Genomic DNA, 13,602 nt, shown 5'->3' on the forward strand with positions numbered 1-13,602 from the left:
CAGAGAATGGTATTTTTTAAACTTTCTCCAAAAGCTAGACATACACCATTTGGGAGAACTGCAATCCCTAGATACTCCCCATAGCAATAACATCTCATTGTCTTCCCATGTGTGGATTTATCCATTGCATAATCTTGTCTTCTATGTAACTGGCTGGTATTTTTTTTACCTTAAAGAAAACATCTCTTTTTTAAGCTTAAATCTTCAAAGTGTGCAAGCCAGCACCTGAAAGGACGGGTTAGTATTGGCTGTAGATTAGTAGGCCGCCCCTTATTTTTATGAGGAAGTACAATTATTTCAGGTAGATGACAGAATAAAAGGGTGCTTATTGTTAAGGCCAGGTGTTATTCTAAATAAATGTTAACCAAGAGTAGAATTTTCAATAGCCAACACAGTATCGGTCCGAAAGCTTTTGTGATCATTAATAGACACATATTTCTAGTGACAACTGGGTTATTAACCTTCTGGAGTTGGATTAATTTGTGTATGTGTTTATCGGAAATCCCCAGTTAGTAAATATAGTAACAAAGCCATGGTAACTTTAATTCACTAATAAAAAATTAAATACTGTGACCAAGTATGTATGCTCATCTATCAGATATTTTACTAGAGGAACCAACAGAGAAAAATCTATCATTCACCACTAAAGTAGGAAAAAATGCTCCCAAAGAACTGGGAAGTAAATGAAGATCATGAACAGCAAGAATCATCTGTTAGTTGAGCCATAGGACATTGCCATCTTGTAGGTCAGAAAATGGTAGAATGATAGCAGTTTCTTATGATTCAGCTTAGTAGTTTGCTTGGAATTGGTTGGTCTTGAATGGTATAAAAGCGATCCAATTCGAAGGTATGCCATGGACACTTCACTCCTTATGACCTATTTCCCCACTTTGTCCCTTTGAACCAATTTACCTTTCACAGGCCTAACAGAGCTGTTCTTATAGGACTTGGTGTCAAAATTTAAAGACAAAAATGGAGTTTTTCCATTTTCAAAATAGCTGACATTCTACATGGAACAATTTGAGACCCAAAAATGATTAAAAACAGGAAATAAATGCGACTTAGGTATCCTATCTCTCTTCCCCCCACCCCACCCAGGGGTAACAGAATCTTCTGCTGTTTCTTATATCAAGATCATTACCAGATCTTTTATAATCTGTGGACCCCAAATGAAGGAAGCACCACCATGTCTCAGAAGGGAGTACAGGTTTTCCTAAGAAGGTAATTGTTTTAAACATGAGCTATATTTAAATAAAATGCCTTCATTCAGCCTGGGGATTTTTCCCCTACTTACAGAGGTAAGAATTTATCTCAGTTGATTTTTAGGAGGACCCTCATCCAATAAGAGTAATAATGACATCAAGTTTATTCTTGATGTCAGGGCTAGTCAAGGCTCCAAGAGGAAAATAATAGTGTAGTCAAACTGGGTAATTTGAGGAGAGATTAACAAAGAAGTAATTAACAAAGGTGTGGATGGAGTGGAGAGATACCACAGGGGATTATGCCATACCATGGCACTAGTGTTATAGACTGAATGTTTGTCCCCCGCCAAAATTCATATGTTGAAAACCTAATGCCCAATGTGATGATACTTGGAGGTGGAGCCTTTGGGAAGTGAATAGGTCATGAGGGTGGAGCGCTCACCAATGGGATTATTGCCCTTATAAAAGAGGCTCCAGAGAGATGCCTTGCTCCTTCCACCACATGAGGACATAACAAAAGATGCCCATCTGTGAACCAGGAAACCCTTACCACACACGGAATCTGCCAGCATCTTGATTTTGGACTTCCCCGCCTCCAGAACTATGAGAAATACATTTCTGTTGTTCATAAGCCACCCAGTCTATAGTATTTTGCTATAGTACCACAAATGGACTAAGAGAGTAAAGGTCAGGGTGCTGTGCACACTTCTAGGCCTGAAGGGTGGGGGGAGAGAAAGGGAGGGAGAGAGAATAGGAGGTGGGTAGAGAAGCCTATCATCTGCCAAGAGCCGTGATACCTCTACAGGAAGGAAATCTGGGGAATAAAAACTCCAATTTACTCTTTTCTCCCTCCATCCCCTGTTGGTCTATTTGTTGAGCCCACCATTCCCTGCATGAAAATCAGTTAATCCAATCCCTAAATGCCAGCCTCCTAGAGCACTGGCAGAGTGGAGTGGATCTGGGGAGGGAAAAGGAATTATCCAGCACAGTTGCCAGTATTTACACACAGCTCAGTTAGAGCATAGCTTTGATGCTGTGGGTAGCAAGTAAGTGGTTGCTGCATACATATTAAAACATACCAGTTTCATGTTCTTATTAGAGACAGCGTAGAGAATGGGAAGAGGAAGACGGAGAAACATGAAGAAGGGAAGGTCACTAGCATTTATTGAGTGTCTATTATGTCGCAGACACCATTTGGGGTGATTTGCATACATCATCTCAGTTAGTTCTCAGAAGGACAATATGCTGTAGATATATCACCATCCTACAGATAAAAGCACTGAAGCTAAACAACTCCAATTACTTATCCAAAGTCGTAAAGCTAGTAGGTGGCTGAGCTGGGATTCGTACCAGGTCTGACTAAATTCAAAGCCTCTGCTGATTTCACCATTGCATGTAATGTGTCCATGCTTGTTTACAGTTTGAGAGCGGAAGCCTTGTATAATACATGAGTCATCACTAAATACACTATATGTTGATGCCAAGGAAACAATTCAGGCCTCAAGAGTCAGAAATGTCATATTTGTATCAACCTACATGCCCTCAATATGCACTGGTCTACCATCTTCCAAAAGGTACCACCCCCGTACACATTTCACGTTGTATTTGCATATTACTCTCTCTGCCTGAAATGTCCTCTCCCAGTCTCCCCCCTCACCCACCATTTTCTCCAGTCAAAATCTTCATATCTTTCAGAGCTCAACACTGAACTTTGTTATTTTTTGTGAAAAACCCAATTCCTAGATCTCTCAGAATTAATGGCTTCTCAACTTTGTTCTCCAAAGAATACCTATTACCATTAGGTGTTTATGACTACTGTAATCTGTAATCTGTAATTACAGTAATCTGTGTGTGTTTCTCCTTGTTCTTCTCCTGTGTAGTAGACATTTGTGGGGTTTGCCTTCACAGCATCTAGTCCCCCTTCTCTGTGTGTTAGTGTCCTGAATTTCCTTTGGGGAATGATCCCTCCCCCACTCTCCATCCCTGTGGTTAGTTTGGAGCCATCTGTATTTCAACTCCAGGATTGCCCATGTGACTCAAGCTTGGCCCCTCAGAGTACCACCTCCTCCTGGACTCAGTGATTGGCTTGGGAATGGTCTATGACCAATCACAGCCAATCAAAGCTAATTGCAGGACTTTTGCTAGAAAGAGCAAGAAAAAGGAGCTGGGGTGAGGGGGTTGGGGAAGGGGGAGGTTTCTTCTTTTCTTTTTTCTTAGGTTTGAATCAGACAATATAAAATCTGGAACTACCATTGTAGAGACAGCCTGGTAGTAGTGAAGTAGACTCAAGAAACTGGAGTAAAAAGACGTGAAGAGGCCAAATTCTGATGACGTTGGCTTGAACCACTTGGTTTATTTAGCCAGGGCTACTCCAGGCTTTCCAAGTATATGAGCTGATAGGTTAAGTTTTCAGATACTTGCTATCATAAAAATAGCCTAACTCTTAACTCCCTAACAGAGCATCTGGTAGACTGGAAATGCTCAGAAAACATTCATTGAACTAATTAAATGGAATCCTTGCAAACTGTTGTTTGTCCATGTGCCAAAGTCCTAAAACACCAAATCAAGAAGATGATCAGGTCTCACACTCTTCCCTTTCGTTTTAAGACAGTCCTTGAAATGTGTTTGCTGAAGACAGACAGAACTTTATCTTCTCCTCCAGCACATGACCCGATCAGAGAGAAGATGCTTTGTGGTTGAATAACACACGAGCTAGCAAGGACCAAGCCTGATGTTTTCAGGGTGTTGAAAACTTACGATGAACCTGTTGATTTTTTTCAACCCATTTGCTAAGCTGCTCCTGAGGATCGTTTGACAGTTTCTCTGGGGGGGAAACGTTTGGAATACTGGTTCCTGCTCTGCAGGAAAAATAAGAGTAAGGTTTTGCTTTCTCTTGCCCTGTTGTTTTCCCTTTTCCAAATTCATCTGGCCCTGAGCACTCCTACAACAATAGTAGGTACTTTTTGGAGTTTCTGAGCTGCTGACAATCACTCCTTTAGTTTTCATCTGACGCAAAGCAGCAGACTGACAGCAGCCATGCTGGGGAATTTCACAGCCAACTGGGCCAGGAGTGAGAGACTGAAGTGAACTAGGTCAGTTTTCCCAGGGATTTGGAATTAGAGCAGAGAGCTAGAGAATGAAATGGATTCAGTCATCCCATGTGCCTGGAACTACAACACGTGGCCTTGGGAGCTGTGGGTGGGCATCTTTCTTCCTCTGTGTGGAATGAAGAGCAGAGATGAGTCTTCTGGGACCAAAAAAAAAAAATGAAGCAGATGTGCAGATACAGGCAGAGATGGAGAGAGTGTACTCCTGCTTTCAGCCCTCCCTCAAGTTCACTCTTCTAGTCTTCTCTCAGCCCTCTCTGCATTCCTGCTTATCATTCTACTGTAGCACCATTACATCTGTATATTAGATCTTCATCTTTTGATTAAGGTAAGCTAATTTGATTTCTGTTCCAAGCAACCCAAACAAAAACAAAACCTCATACATTAGCCAAGAGCTTCTTAAGATGGGGAATTACCTAGGCGAGAAAAACTATCCCAGCTGAGAGAAACAAAACAAAAATCGTCAAGAAGAGTTGGTGACAGTCATTCTGAAATCATTTAAAAGATGTCTCTCAGCTCTGGGAAGAGAAAAATAAAGCTGCTCATTCGGCCAGCTTTGCAGAACTGAAATAGAACGGCCCTGCTCCATGGATTCACGTAGTCACTAAAAGTGAATTCCTTTCTGCAGTCTTCAGCCTGCAGCTGAGCCCTGAAATGTATTCCCAGTTAAAATTCCTCTCCAAGCCCTACCCCATGACTTCCTGAAGTTGTCTGCGCACAAGAGCGGCTCTCCAGCCCAGAGATGTAATGTTTGCATCATCGCTGACGTGGAGACAAGTGTTTAGATGGTCCATTAAGTAAATGCCCCTTACAAATCTAGGGTACATCTGGTAATTTGATAGCCCTGCCTTGTCTCCACATGGTTGGAACTCCTTGGCTTGACTTATTAAGGAGAAACAGGCACAATTATTATGTCAAGACACATTAATGTGTTTTATTCTGCCGTTGCATTTGCTTACTGGCATTTGATGAAGCTAAAGAGATTTTAGGTTATGAAATTTGTGTTTCCTCTTTGTCTTTGTTTCGAAAGTATGTGTGGTATAATGTGGATGAGGAATATCACTTAAGCTTCTGGCCAATTCTCCCCAAACCACAAATGGATTAGCATCTTCTTAAAAAAAATCTATCCCTGCTCTTTTTATCTTGTCTGTTTTCTGAGCAAAAGAACTATTGAAAACAACAGAATGCCTGTCCCTTTTCATCCTCAAAAAAAAAAATGACCTTTCCCTTACTTTAATTGTACAATGATTATCTACATTATTGGACACCCTTTGGAAATATCGGGACAAAAATACAAACAGCATGTTAATGAAATCCGCAGATGATACTAAATTGGGAAATACTGTTTTCATTATTAATGACAATGGATCAGGCAGCCAGACTCAACGACAGCATCTGTGAGAGGGGAAGGAAGCAGTAGAGAAAGTTATATTGGTGAAAAAGGCAAAAGGAGCTAAACACATTGAAATGACTCGAAAACCCAGATGCAGTGTGAGCAGTAGACAGGTGAGCCTTGAATATTCACTTGTCAAGTCAACATGGACATGAGTGGAAGGCCAATTAGAGATCCTTGTACACTGGGGAGTGAGAGCTGGGCTATTTTTAGCTCCATAAGTAGAGGCATTGTGTCTCAAAACAGATAGTCTTTTCTTCCAGAACTTTAATAAGACTGCACCTGGAGTAGGGTACTCAGTTCTGGAACTGCAACAGAATGATGTTTTAAAAAACTCTTATATGTAATTTTTCAGGCTTTTTTTTTTTTCAAGAAAGAAATACAGTCACCTTAAATTTTTTTTAAAGCAATTCCTAACAATATATCAGCTGCTTTTATCGATTTGGGTCATCCTTGAGTGTTATCTAAAGAGATCTGGGTGTACCTAGTAGGCTTCCCAAAAGTAACATATTCAAACCTGATCTCTGGTCTCCCTACTGCTCCCAGCAAACCTGCCCTTTCCTCTGTCTTCCCTGTCTCAAATATTGGAATTCCATCCTACCCAGGTACTTAGGTTTAGAGTGATCCTGAACTCCATTCTTTTTCTCAAACCAGACGTCACACACCTCAGCAAATCCTGTTGACTCTAGTTTCAAAACAGATCTGGAATCTGCCCATTTGTCACCACATCCATGCTACCCCATAACTCAAGTCACCAGGCTCTCTTGCCATATTTATTGCAATAATATCCTAAGTAGACTCTCTGTGTCTGTTAAAATGAAGGTCAAATCATGTCACTTCCTTTCCCAAAAGTCTTCAATGGCTTTCCAAGTCAGTGTGTAAAGGCCAACAAGACCCTTTGTGGTCCAGCACCCCTTACCTCTCTGATCTTCTACTCCTGCCCATCTTCTACTCCTGCCTTGCCCACTCAACTCCAGCCACACTGGCCTCCTTGCTGTCCCTATAACATGCCAGGAAGCTTCCTGTGATGTCTTTGCACCTGCTACACCCTCTGTCTGTCTTTCTCTTGCCCAGATATCCACATGGACCACTCCCTCAGGGTTTACTCCAAAATTACCTCTGCAATGAAGCCTTTCCTGACTACCCTCATGAAAATGCAGCCCACATTCACATCACATATCCTTACCCCCTCCCTGTTTTATTTCTCTTCATTGTACCTAGTATCAGCTAACATGCTGTATATTTTTATTTGTTCGTTGTTTGTCTCTCCCCTGACGGACACGCCCAAAATACACATTATTGCCATCATTTACTTTCATCTGTTTTATTCCCACACCACAAAGAGTACTGATCCCCCAGAAGGGGCTCCATGAATATTTACTGGAAGACAGAACGCAACTTGATGCCTGTTGAAATGTTGGCAGTGCTAACTTTCATAATCAAAATACTTGATCAGAGTCAGTCAGTTATAAAAAATATCTAAGTTCAAATCCAAGGAGCGCTTCTAAATCTATAGCAGAGCTAGGTGTGCTTTAAAAATAACTTCCTCTGTCCACACAGTGCATTTAACCTCCACTCAAAGGCTAAGTAGCATGTTTTCTAAGCTGCCATCACTTCTAGCTAGAATGCTGCTCTATTATGTTTTTAATCAGTAGGGAATATATTTGCAAAGGCATGCAATGGCTAAGCTGAAGGACTTTAAAAATAAGTCTCAGAAATAAGGAAGGTGATGCTCAGAAAGGTGAATCTAGTGGAAAGAACACTGGCTCTGGAATCAGACAAGAGCTAATACCTACAGGAAGTGTTCTTAGAATGTATCAATATTAACTTGTTTAGCATTCACAAGGAGATAGGAACTGTTGTTTTCATTTCCGTGACATAGATGGGAAGACTAAGGCAGAGAGTGGGAATAATTTGCCCAAGGTGCTTTATCGCTTATGAGCTAGTGGTGAAGATTTGAACCCAGGAAGATCTGGCCCCAGAGTCCATGTTCTTATGCACTATACCAAGTCTCCTTTGGCCTCGGGAACCCCTTACACTCGTGAAAAATTGTAAGGATCCCAAAAAGCTTTGCTCATGTGCATTGTACCTATAGATATTTATTGTATTCAAAATCAAAACTAAGACAATTTTTAAAATATTTCTTCCTTAACTCATTTTAAAATAGCATCAGCAAACTCATTATATGTTAACATAAATAACATACGTTAAGAGAAATAATTATATTTTTCGAAATAGAAAGCTTGTGGCAAAAAGAGTAGCATTGTATGACATTTAATGTCTGACTTAATAGCAGACAGTTTGATGATCACATTTGCTTCTGCCTTTGATCTATTATATGTTGTTTCGATTGAAGTATACAAAGAAAATCCAGCTTTACACAGATACATAATTGGGAAAGAAGGAAATAGTTTAATAGCAGTTTAATTGTAGCTGTTCTTTGATAGTACACAAAACTTGACAAGTACTATGTTCATCAGTTCAGTTGTAATGTGGAATCTGAAACCATATCGATGAACTGTCATACTTTGTTATAGTAAAATCCATGAGTCCATTTTGTATTTTCAATAGTTCTTTTACCCATGCATTTTTTTTAGCACTATGCATTGGACATTTGGAAGATACTAGTCCACTGAGTTTTACAGATCTTCCAAAATCTTTTTTTTTAAAGGTTCATTAATATCAGAACTCTCATTTTTTAAAAAATAAATTTATTTATTTTATTTATTTTATTTATTTATTTTTGGTTGCATTGAGTCTTCGTTGCTGCGCGCGGGCTTTCTCTAGTTGCGGCGAGCGGGGGCTACTCTTAGTTGCGGTGTGCGGGCTTCTCGTTGCGGTGGCTTCTCTTGTTGTGGAGCACGGGCTCTAGGCGCGCGGGCTTCAGTAGTTGTGACGTGGGCTCAGCAGTTGTGGCACGCAGGATCAGTAGTTGTGGTGCACAGGCTTAATTGCTCCATGGCATGTGAGATCTTCCTGGACCAGGGCTCAAACTGTGTCCCCTGCATTGGCAGGTGGATTCTTAACCACTGCACCACCAGGGAAGCCCACAACTCTCAGTTTTTTAAAAAAGGGGCTTTAGGAATTGGAAAGCTGACAGGCTAATGGTGGCAGATACAAGTTTTCCAAAATTCTAATTTTTGCCTGAAAGCTCAAAAATGATATTATTGGCAAGAAATACTTTGAGGTTATCATCCCAGAGGCCTTTATGATTATTGACGTAGCATATGTTTCTAGGCATTAGCTTCCAGTTACAGTTATGTTTTGATCTTCTGAAACTTTGTTGATTTATGTGAGTATGTTTATCAAAAGTATCATATACCTCGAGGGAAAAAGTTACTTCAGCTTATACAATTAACATTGCTAATAAAAAATTAAATATTTGGCTAAGACACCAACAACTTTACTCACCATTGCTTTTGAATCATTAGTGCAAATATCAATATAATATAAAAAGATAGATAACTAATGTCTTTGTATTATGATGCAAAGAGTTTTGACCACCCCGCCTCAAAAGGCGATAGACATGATGAGGGTTCCACAGATCACACTTTGAGAACTGTTGAACGACCTCTCCCATCCCTGCCCTAACTCTTAGAAGTTATGCTACTTTAACTTCTCCAAGCTTCAGTTTCCTTACCTGTAGAATGCAGATATTAATATACAACTCTAATCTGACAAAACTATTTTGAAAATTTGGGATAATCGTATGTTAAGCTCTTGGCAACGTCTCAGGCACACAGTAGGTACTTGAAAAGTGGTAGCTGTCATGACTGTTGCCCAAGCCCATAGCCTGTTATTGGCAAAGCTAGAACCCAATGTCCTATTTTCTGATTCCTGCTCAGAGGTCTCCCTGCGACATCACATCAGCAAGAGCAGAACAGATCCCACTGTGGCTGTTTTTACAAGAAAGAAGAAAGTAGCCAATTCATTTGATTCAATTGATTCAGTGATCTTCCTAGTTAACGTCCTAGGTGATAAACGGAAGAGGTGAAGTAGAGTCGTTGAGACTATGTATGATCTGCATTGGGGTCGTGACTAGCTCTGTACTCGTTGTGTGACCTCTACAAGTTCTCTGAGCCTCAGGCGTCTCTTCTGTGAATCTGGATAATCATAGCACCTACCTTACAAGGTTGCTATGAGAATTAAATGAGATAATGCCCAGAGATAGTAAAGTGCCAGCCCAATGTAAGTGTTCAGTAATGGTTAGCTGCTTGCTATTATAATAATGATGACTCTTGTTATTATCTTCATAGCTCAGCTCAATATCACTCCCTCAGGGAATCCTTTTCTAACCCTCTAATGAAGACACCCCATTTTAAGATCTCATCACCCCTGCACCTTTCATTGGACTTAATATAGTTGCAGTATTATATTTCAATATGTAATTATCTGATTGCTTGTCATAGGCACTGGGCTCTCAACAAACACAGGGAGAGGGTCTGTTAGGCTCATCATTTTTTCCCCAACACCTGGCACAGAGCCCAGTGCAGAGCAGTTTTCAATAAATGGTGACTGAAGGAATGAGTGAGAGAATTCATTTACTAGCCTGGCAAATCACGCATATAATCATGTATATGTAATGATAAAACTTCCTCTAACACGTTGTTATTCTAAGTATGATCTGCGGGCCAGGAAAGAAGCCTAATCTGGAAGCTTGTTGGAAATGCAGACTCTCAGGCCTCACCCCAGAGCTACAGAATCTAAAGATGCACTTGAACAGAATCCCCAGGCAATTCATATGCTCATCAAAGCTTTAGAAGTAAAGACCTCTGTCTACTCTTCATCAATCCCTCTGTGTGTGTGTGTGTGTGTGTGTGTGTGTGTGTGTGTGTGTGTGTGTGTGAGATGGAGAGAGAGAGAGAGAGAGAGGGGAGAGGAGAGGAGGAAAGAGAAGAAAAAGGGAAGGGGAGGGGATGAAAGAACAGACAGTCACTAAATTTCCTCGGTAAAGCTGTGCTCACTTCCACAATTCCAGGTCTCATTACATTCCCACTACAAGCATTATTACAAATATTACCATTTCTAAAAAACAGCTGCATTTTCATTTTTTTCAGCCCCAGCCAGGCTGCTCTTATTTCCTATTCATATATGATTTTTTCCAGAAGGCTATTTTGGCCTCAGTTGAATAATTTATTTCAGAGACTTTACATCCTACAATATTCTCTAGAGGAGACAGAAACACCATCTGTGCCCACTTTTGGAAAAACAGCCCCAAACCATGAAGTAGGGGTGTCATTTTAGTTACAGAGTTGCAAAATTTGGATGCCTGCGTGTCCACCACAACCTCAGAAAAGAGGAGAGAAAACTACACATCAAAATCCCTTCTCCTATAATAGCACCAAACCAGTCCCACTCCAGCAACCCAAAGAGATTATAAAAATATGCATGGTACCCAGCTGACCCCTGGAAAAATTACAGCCTCGCTTTTTCATGAAAAGGGTATTATTTTTAGAATGTATTCCCATTTTTGAATGGTCAAGCCCGTCCATCGTTGGATAATAATGTGCAAGAACTCAAAGAGATTCAACGAATGGTTCATTTGCCTGTGTTCGTGACTTTACATTTTGTGGGACCCAATTTCAAAAATTCCCTTTGCTATAGTGTCCTCTGCTCCCAAAGGAAGAAATGGGCCTGGCCAGAAGCAAAACACATTTCACTCAGTTGGGTCCCCCATCCCGTTGGTGCAGTGACCTTGGCAGGACCTAAGTCTGAGAGCTGTTGGTTATCAAATGGCATCTGAATTTGCTGCTGCATGCTCTCCTGTAGCTTCTTACCTGCCCAGGACTTTCTTCTGTCTCTCTCCCTTCTGTCTCCTACAGATATAAGATACACATATACTTTGTATTTCTGTGCCTCGAGAAATAAAGTAGCTGCTGAATCTATAGACTTAACCCCTAGATTGGGTTATTTGGGTTTAATCCACTAAAGCGTGTGGGTTTATTCATCCCATAAAGACTACCAGCGTTTCCTTACAGTGAATGAGATGTAAAGATGTTAAATAATTTGCCCATGGTTACACAGTTAGCACGTTTCAGAGGTGAGACTTTAAGCCTGGGATTTGCGGTCTCATTTGGCATGCAACAATGAGTTGTGTAACTGAGGCAGTGTCCCACTTTTAATGAAGATTTTTATTATTTTATGTTGGCGTCACCAGAGCTAACACAGTGATAGCCCTGTGATACTTTGTATAAAATATTTGCTGAGTTAGACATTTTTCTGACCTCTCAGCCTGCTATGGAAAACACATATAGGATGATTGTAATATAATATGTTAGTGGTTGCCTGAAGTGGTGTCAGAACACTAATAAGGCAGTGGATTCTGCTTGGGTGGAGAAGATGGTGTCAGGGGAGGCTTATAAACAGGAGAGGGTATGTTTCGGAGTGCTTTAAAGAGTGACTAGGAGCCTCCCAAGCTGGAAGGAAAGAAGCATGCCAGATGGAGGGAACAGGAGGACCAAAGACGCAGGTATAAAAATATGAAGAATTCTGAAGAAATGATCAGCCTGTATTGGTGGTTCTCAAAATTAAGTGTGCATTGGAATCATCTGGAGGCTTGTTAAACCACAGATTGCTGGGCCCAATTCCCAGAGCTTCAGGTTCAGTAGGCCTGGGTGAGACCAAGAGTTTGCGTTTCTACTGAGTTCTCAGGTGATGGTGATCCTTCTTGTCCGAGGACCACACCTTGTCAAGAGGCCTGTTCTACAGAGAAGAGTCATCTGGAAACCCCTACAGCGTGTGTGTATATGAGAGGCGTGCCAAAGCCTGCAAGACTTACACCAAAAGAAAATTCCCCGAAGGGATGAGGATTTCTTCTTTTCCTGCAAGGAGTAGTGATTAAATTTTACTGTTGCTTTTGGGAGCAATTCATGCTGAAGCTGGCCAGTGGGAGGAAAAAGAGAAACCACAACTCAGGACTGAAATGAAGGCACCTGGGATTTTATTGCGTTTCTGCCCCATCAGTGCCCCTATTCACTAGCCAGTGAGGGCCTGCGGCTACAGGAGCTGAAACACACTGGCTCTTTTGAGTTTGTGACCAATTCACTGGGAAGATGGCGTTTTTCAGAGCTCATCCTCCCGTTTTGGTCCTGTGGCTGCTGACCAGAGGTGAGTTCCTGTGTTTATCTCCAACATGCTCTGTTGACCGCCAATGGCCCTGAGGAGTGGGGTGGGGGAGGGACATGTCGAGACGCTCTCAGATGCAGAGAACGAAAAGGGTGCCAGAATGGCAGGCTCAGCTGGATGGACTGGGACAGATGACGTCCTTGTGAAATTCTTCCCTCTCCTCCACTTCTAATTCATTACCATGCTTTGCTTGTCTCATTTTCCAGCATGGAGGAACGTAGGTTGCATCTGCCGTTCCTCTCCAGTCCCTTCAAATGGGGGGAACAGCTCTGAAAGTCGTGCCTCCATGGCTGGGATTGCTCTCTCTCAGCTCCTGACCTACCAGGACAGGTACCAGCTAAATCTGGAGGTCACATTTGTCCAATAATTAGGGAACATGAAACATCTAGCGCCACACCCCTGCTTTTTCTTTTTCTTTCTTTTTTTTTTTTTTTTTTTTTACACTAGGTTGCTTTGCCAGTGGATAGCCAACAGCTTTGTGTATGACGGTCCTACCCGGGGCCCTTCCAAACCCCACCGTTACTGCCAGGATTGGCAGAGAGGAGTCGGAATCCCCAGTCAGAGAAAGAGAAAGGAAACAAGATCATGTTGTTCAGATTCTATGTTTTAGCTTTGTTTTCAGTTCTCATGCAATTCCCCATTACGCTATTGCAGTCTTCTGGGAAACTTCTAGAAATCGACTTAGTAGTCCACTTAGTTACTGGCCGATGTGGTGCTGGAGAGGCTCACTATTCATTTCGGAATTTTCATTTTCTTGTTGTTGGCGCCAGGAAGG

The sequence above is a fragment of the Balaenoptera acutorostrata genome, chromosome 10 (genome assembly GCF_949987535.1).
Source record: "Balaenoptera acutorostrata chromosome 10, mBalAcu1.1, whole genome shotgun sequence".
Lineage (NCBI taxonomy): Eukaryota > Metazoa > Chordata > Mammalia > Artiodactyla > Balaenopteridae > Balaenoptera > Balaenoptera acutorostrata.